The 6,652-nt window shown below is 43.2% G+C and overlaps 1 non-coding gene across 1 annotated transcript; it reads left to right on the plus strand.

Annotated features, from left to right (window-relative positions):
* The first annotated feature begins 2,705 nt into the window (after window positions 1-2,705).
* On the plus strand, window positions 2,706-2,810 carry LOC115801531 (U6 spliceosomal RNA). The gene has a single exon (XR_004021831.1). It is a non-coding gene; the product is annotated as a U6 spliceosomal RNA (small nuclear RNA).
* Window positions 2,811-6,652: the final 3,842 nt, after the last annotated feature.

Genomic DNA, 6,652 nt, shown 5'->3' on the forward strand with positions numbered 1-6,652 from the left:
CCTTATTACTTATTCTAAAAGGCCCATGTTATATGCTTTATAAAATAAACCCCTTTCATCCTCACAACAAATGTATGTTGTAAGTGTTCTTACAGGTATAAAAACTGAGGCTCAGAGAGAGCAGATATAGATATAGGTCCAAAACCCAAAGTCACAATGTTAAGAATTTGAACCCAGCTCTGAATTCAAAATTTTTGCATATTTGGAAATCATCTTGTTCCCTTATTTACTTTCTGCCCTCTTTCTTCCTCACTCCTACTCGCAAGTAGTTTGTAAGCTCTATGCATCGGCAGACAAAACCTGCTCTTTCATTGTACTATCCCTGTGTCTAAATCAGGCCAGGCGTTTATGGGCACTGGGGAAATATTTGTTTGATGGGTGAATAAATGGACTCCAGAGTCCTTGCAGAGGTGCCACTGTCTTCAGAATACCACCAGTTTCCTCTAATTTATAACAATTTCCAGACTTATTTTTCTAACTGAAATGTTTATTAGCTAAAGCATATGTAGTGTGTTAGGTACCTCCTCCAGATTTTTAGGAACCAGGTGTGCTGAAAGAACATGGGCTTTGAGAAGCCATGCAAAAGGCCAATGGGTACATGAAAATGTGCTCAACATCACTGATCATCAGGGAAACGCAAATCAAAACCACAATGAGCTATCAACTCACACTTGTTAGAATGGCTTTTATTCAAAGGACAAAAGGGACTTCCCTGGTGGTCCAGTGGTAAATAATCCACTTTACAATGCAGGGACTGGGCTCGATCCCTGGTCAGGGAACTAAGATCCCATGCTGCAGGGCAACTAAGCCCTCGCGCCACAACTACTGAGCTCACATGCCTCAATAGAGAGCCTGCATGCCGCAAACTACAGAGCCCACGTGCTCTGGAGCCTGCGAGCCACAACTAGAGAGAGAAAACCCACACACGACAACTAGAGAGAAGCCCGTGGACCACAACGAAGAGCCCGCACGCCGCAACAAAAAGATCTCGCATGACTCAACGAAGATCCCAGGTGCCACAAGAAGACCCGATGCAGCCAAAAATAAAAAATAAAATAAAATAATAAATAAACCTTTAAAAAAATTAAAAAAAATAAAAGGACAAAAGTATTAGCAAGGATTGGATGAAGGGGAACACTTGTGCACTGTTGGTGGGAATGTAAGTTTGTGCAGCTACTATGGAAAACAGTATGGAGGTTCCTCAAAAAATTAAAAATAGACCTACCATAGAATCCAGCAATCCCATTTCTGAGTATATATCCAAAGGAGATGAAATCGGCATCCCATGTTCATTGCATCATTATTCACAAAGCCAAGATATGGAAGTAACCTAAATATCCATCAATAGACGAATGGATAAAGAAAATGTAGTATATATATTCAACGGGATATTATTCAGCCTTAAAAAAGGAGATCCTTTTCAGAAGGTCATACAACGTTATTTCACTCTCACTTTCAGTAGCAGTCTGGGCCCAGTCAGGACACAGAAACAATACATATGCTAAACAAAAGCTTAATACAAAGAATTACTGTGATAAAGAGTTACTATAAGATATAAGGAAATTCTGTACGATACCTTTGGCTGAGGGAGAGAACCCAAGGAAGCACAAACTTGGAAGGGGTTCAGACTGCGCTGGAGAAGGTGTGGTTCAGCCCATTGGGTAGCAGAGGTGTTAGCAGGTTTGGCCAGGATGGAGCTGGTCTGGAGCTGCTTGGCAAACAATAGGTAGGAGTGCCAGCTGGGGAGCAGGTGGTCAGCAACCAGTGGTGTGGACCTGCACGGGCTATTTTGTGTGTAACTCTCTGGACCACATGTAACTTTGTGTAGCCATGCTGGGACTTTGGTTTCCATGTTGAGAAGGCCATGGAACGGTTACCATAAAGTGCTGCAAAGTTGCAGAGGGATGTCTGGGGCAGGCTCCACTGGATGTCCTCTCATGCACAAGGCTGACACCCAGCCCCTGCCAGCAACTTCTTCCTCCTGTAAGTTGCTTCTATTGCTCTCTGCCAAGGAAGGTTAACACCATGCTTACTTTAAAGGAGAGATGGTTAAAGGAATTCTCTTGTTGATCACGGGGCAGATATTTCGGAGTGCATTTGGACCTGAGAGGCAATAAGTCAATAACCCACACAACTTCCATCTTCAGAGCTTCCTTAACTCATTTGGTTCCAAGGACCTGTAGAACCATAAGGTATTGGTATTAACTGTTTCGGGCACTATCAGGGTCATCGGTGCCTCTGGAGCAAAGAAAAGCCTGATGAGGTGTGACCTCAGGCAGATCACTTCCTCCCATGAGCCTTTTCCCTCATCTTATAATGAGCGACTGAAGTGAATCAGTGGTTTTCAAATACCAGGCTCCACTGAAGGAAGAAAACAGAGCGTTTTGCAGAACTAAACTCATGCAGTTGAAAAGTGGAATCTTTCAGCCTTTTTTGAAAAGTGTTAAAACATCCTGTCTTTCATGAAATTATGGTGATAAACTGCAGTTCTTTTTGATTCTCACTTAGCAAAATAAAAGTCTGCAAGCTCAGAATTTTGTTTTTGAAATTTTACTAGCCTGTAGGACCTGAAAGTCTGGTCACTTGAGCCTAGATGCTCTCTCTCGAGCCTTCCTTCATCTCTCAGACCTGCGGTTCCACAGAGCCCTGTGGTCTTTGCTTCTCATCATCCAACTCTAAAGCAGGCAGAAGAAAATCTAGAAAAGGTGCTTGCTTCAGCAGCACCTGTTGTAAATTTGCATCCAACACAGAGATTCACATGGCCCCTGCACAGTGATGGCTCACCAATAAGTGAAGCATTTCATATTTTTAAGATATTTTTTAAACCCCAGGGCAACCATCAAGACATTTTTTTTTTTTTTTTCCTACAGTACGCGGGCCTCTCACTGTTGTGGCCTCTCCCATTGCCGGAGCACAGGCTCCGGACGCGCAGGCTCAGTGGCCATGACTCATGGGCCCAGCCGCTCCGCGGCATGTGGAATCCTCCCAGACCAGGGCACAAACCCGTGTCCCCTGCATCGGCAGGCGGATTCTCAACCACTGCGACACCAGGGAAGCCCCCAAGACATTTTTTTAAAAAGGATTAACTCCTAAGCCAGTACTGGAGATATAACTGAATCATACAAACGAATTAATCCAAAAGCAGGCAGAAATTCTAGAAAAGGATGGAAAATTTATTTTACACGTGTATCTTGCTTAGCATAATGACTGAGTCTTAGTGGCAGCAAACAGAGCCTGAGTTCTATCAAAACACACATTGAGTCAGGAGCAGTGCTTGAGTTATCTATATTGCTTTGAAAGCACCACAGAACCTAAAGGAAATATTGACAATGGAGCTTTCTTAAACTAAGAAAATGAGCAACAACCACGTGGCAGGGGTGGCACGTGGTTAGGTGCCAGCTAACCGTCTGCCTTCCTATCTTCAACAGCCCACCAGTGCTTGTGTGTTAGCTAGGGGGTGGCTGGAATTGGAACCCGGGTTAGACCTCCTGACCTCCAGAGGCTACAGGAGGCAAGTCATGTGAACACCTCCCTTTGGCTGGTATTAGTAAAATTCTAAGCCCCATAGTGCTTTTTTTCCCTTTCCTTCCTCCTTCCTACAAAAGGAAGGAACATACTCACAGTATGTTCACAGTTAGAACCAGGCCCTCAGGACAAAGTCTATGTGACAATGTCAAACAAGTATTAATTTTAAAGCTCCAGCCATCTAAACACTCCCTCTGCTGACACCTCAGTGGCTGTGCACAAGAGGATGGGGTTGGCTCGAAAATGAGTAACTTGCATTCTTCTCGTTACTTATTTTCATCATGCAGCCGCCGAACCCGCCATCCCACCTTCAGAAATGGCATCAGGCTGCAGGTGTCTCTAGGTTGCACAAAGGTCTGAAGCAAGAATTGAATTATAGACCTTCTCAGGGAATGCTGCTCAAATGAACACTGGCAATACATCACCTTCTCCTACCTCTTTCCAAACTCAATCTTTTTCAAGAGAATAAGGAAACTGAACAATAGGATCTTTCCAGATAGTAACTATGTGTGTGTGCGTGTGTGTATAATCTCCACCCCTCACTCCTCCCTTTCTCTTACTATGCACTCCTACGGTACCAGCATGTGATATGATTCTTAGAATACAATTTTAAAAGTCAACTATAGCAGGCTTCCCTGGCGGCGCAGTGGTTGAGAGTCCACCTGCCGATGCAGGGGACACGGGTTCGTGCCCCGGGCCGGGAAGATCCCGCATGCCGCGGAGCGGCTAGGCCCGTGAGCCATGGCCGCTGAGCCTGCGCGTCTGGAGCCTGTGCTCTGCAAAGGGAGAGGCCACGACAGTGAGAGGCCCGCGTACCGCAAAAAAAAAAAGTCAACTATAGCAAAAAAGAGTACATGCTCATTGAAAAATGTTTTGGAAACAAGAATTTAAAGTGAAATATGAAAGTATACCACTCCTCAGGGGAAGCCACTGTTGAGTCTATGTATCCAATCAGAACTTCTCCTTTACATATACACATAGTTGTATATATAACAGTATTTTTTCACTTTGTTGTAAAGGTTATTCTATTAAAGCAACAATTTTTATAATACACGTATATATGCATCCTTCAACATTTTGAATAATAGTTTTTTTTAAAAAAAACAGGAATTAGCCCTTTATTTTTAAAGACTTAGCTTATATGTCCACATCTCAGAGCTTTGCAGTTTACAAAGTTCTTCCACATTCAGTATCCTATTTAGTCCTCAGAAAAATAGGTTTTATCATCCCCATTTTACAGGTGAGAAAACTGAAGCTCAAAGTGGTAAAGTGACATGTTTAAGGTTTTACGATCAGTGGCGGGGCAGGGTTGTCCAAGTCCATGTCCAGATCATTTCACAGCCCTCAGCATTCTCCGGTTCCTTAGATGGAGAAGGGGCAGGAAAGGGAGGCTCCATTACAGTCACCAACAGGGCAGCATGAAAAGGTATACCCATAGGTAATTCAGAAGCTTAAGGAACACCTACTCATTGCCCAGACTGTCAAGAAAATTATAATATCATCTATCAACTGTGAGTCCCCGGCAAACCTTTACTGAGTTTAAAAGGGAACAAAATGATTTTATTTCTGTTCTTCTCTGATTGCAGTTAGAGGAAGAGCTTAGTCAAAAGACAATCAGAAAGAGGAAGAAAAGAGGGGCACCAAGTCTCCAACTAAGAGTCTGCTAAATCACACAAACTTGCACATCCATCTTCTTTAATAGATTATTGGTCTTTTGCTTAAACCATATTAGTGCGAAGAAAAAGAATCTAAATATGACTTCAACCCACTCACTGGAGTACTAGCACTTTTGACTTTTGGGAGGCAGCAGAGGATAGTGAAAGGCACCCCAAAACCGGGTTCCAATTCCAGCTCAACAAATCCCTAGCAAGAAGATCCTCAGAACTACTGTGCACCTGTTTCCTACCTCATACGGTTGTCAGAGCCTCCCTCAAAGCAGTTCATTAGTATTTGTTCCCTGCCCCTGCCTTGATGTTCGTCCTTTAACTGTGTTCCTTATCATTTCAAAGGGAAAACAAACGTTCTTAAAATGCAAAAGCAATACAGTACATTGTATCTGATTTATTTCTGACCAGAGAGACTAGGTTCTAAATGCTACTGTTAAGTAAATACAGCATTGGGTAAACTCCTAAAACACATTAGAGCACCTCGCAGGACAAACCATGTTCATATATGTAGCTACTTTTCTTATACTGACAAGTGTCCAGAACCAATCAGAGGGCCTTTTAACTTCATCGGGGGATGGATCATGTAGCCAGCTTATCAGACCATGAGCTCCATGGCCCTCAGGCCATCACCGCAGACCTCACCTTTACTTGAACTTAGTCCTTACCCCAACGCTATCCATCCCCCCAAACCTGTTAAGGTCTCTGCCTCTCATCTCCACAGCCTGCAATACAATATGACACCTATTTACCTGTTAATGAGCATTTAAGACAGAGGTTAATCTAGAAAAACATTTCAGTATACTCTGTTTCCTAGGATTGACTGGCTTTTTTTCTTTTTCTGGAAGCTTTAATAGAAGTCAACTTTAAATTACATAATATATGAATACATTCTTTTAAAAACTGAAACAGTCCTTTAACCCTGCACCCCTACACCATGCCCCCAACAATCACACAAGGTTAATTTCTACTAGGACTTCAGTGTTTAACTCTCTGGAATCCCCTCCTTCAAAAAAAGAAAAAAAACATATGATAAGCTGGTACATCTCTAGTTCGACTTATAATTTCAAAAAGGTACAAAGTGAGATCAGGAATCACCATGGACCATCCTCTCTGAACAGCCACATTACATGAGTCTCGCCTCCTGCGGTATATCGTCCACAGCACAGGCAAGCCCGTCTATGACATGGAGCACTTCCACCAGCGAAATAGTAATTTGACAAGGAACTGAACGTGACAAGGAATGTCGCTGAACTTTCTTTTCCCTTTAATCTCTTCCTCACTTGACTGACTTGGTAAATAAAAGCCCATCCAAGCAGGATGCTGAAGGAATCGATGAAGGCTGGAAACTCAGAGACAGCCAAACCAGCTCTGCACAGGTAGAGTTCTGGTTGTTGTTTTGGGTGTGATAAGTTGTGTGATGGGGGAGGCAGTGAGTGTGGGCAAAGACAAAAGGAAAGGTC

This window comes from Delphinapterus leucas, chromosome 16, assembly GCF_059928025.1.
Source record: "Delphinapterus leucas isolate spDelLeu-1000000601 "Yukka" chromosome 16, BTC_Dleu_Yukka2, whole genome shotgun sequence".
NCBI lineage: Eukaryota > Metazoa > Chordata > Mammalia > Artiodactyla > Monodontidae > Delphinapterus > Delphinapterus leucas.